The sequence below is a fragment of the Corvus brachyrhynchos genome, unplaced genomic scaffold (genome assembly GCF_000691975.1).
Source record: "Corvus brachyrhynchos isolate BGI_N302 unplaced genomic scaffold, ASM69197v1 scaffold407, whole genome shotgun sequence".
Classification (NCBI taxonomy): Eukaryota; Metazoa; Chordata; class Aves; order Passeriformes; family Corvidae; genus Corvus; species Corvus brachyrhynchos.
In genome coordinates this window covers 892951-893347 of record NW_008239056.1, presented here as the reverse complement: position 1 = coordinate 893347, position 397 = coordinate 892951, and the positions used below count along the sequence as shown (strand labels likewise).

Here is a 397-nt window from a genome sequence, read left to right as displayed (position 1 = left end):
CGGGGCGGGCGCCCGCCCCCCCCTCCCCGCCCTCCCGCAGCCCAGTGGCTCGCAGATGGGCATTTAAGCCGGTATTGATCACGGTGGGTTTTTTTTTACCCTTCCTCTTTTCCCTTACAAAAGGCAAAAATATAAATAAATAAAATGCGTTGCCACAAGGGACGTTACAACATTTCTCTCGGTTTTTCAAACGCTGCGTTTGCCCCAGCGAGATTGAAGTGTCTCGACACAAGAGCACCAGAGAAGATGGGGAAAGAGGGGAAAAATACCAAAACCACCCAAAAGCAGAAGAAAAAAACATTAATTAAAAAAAAAAGCCAAAATCCAACACCCAAAGCCAGCAAACCGGAGAGAGACGAGCTGCTCCGTGCAGCGTTGCGGTCCCGGGCGGCGGGGC

The 397-nt window shown here is 51.4% G+C and overlaps 1 long non-coding RNA gene across 1 annotated transcript in view; it reads right to left on the bottom strand.

Moving 5' to 3' along the window:
- LOC108447893 overlaps positions 1–397 on the bottom strand; it is an 18854-nt gene extending 18457 nt beyond the window's left edge. The window contains exon 1 of the long non-coding RNA XR_001863596.1: positions 347–397. This is a non-coding gene — a long non-coding RNA (uncharacterized LOC108447893). The remainder of the gene's footprint in view (positions 1–346) is intronic.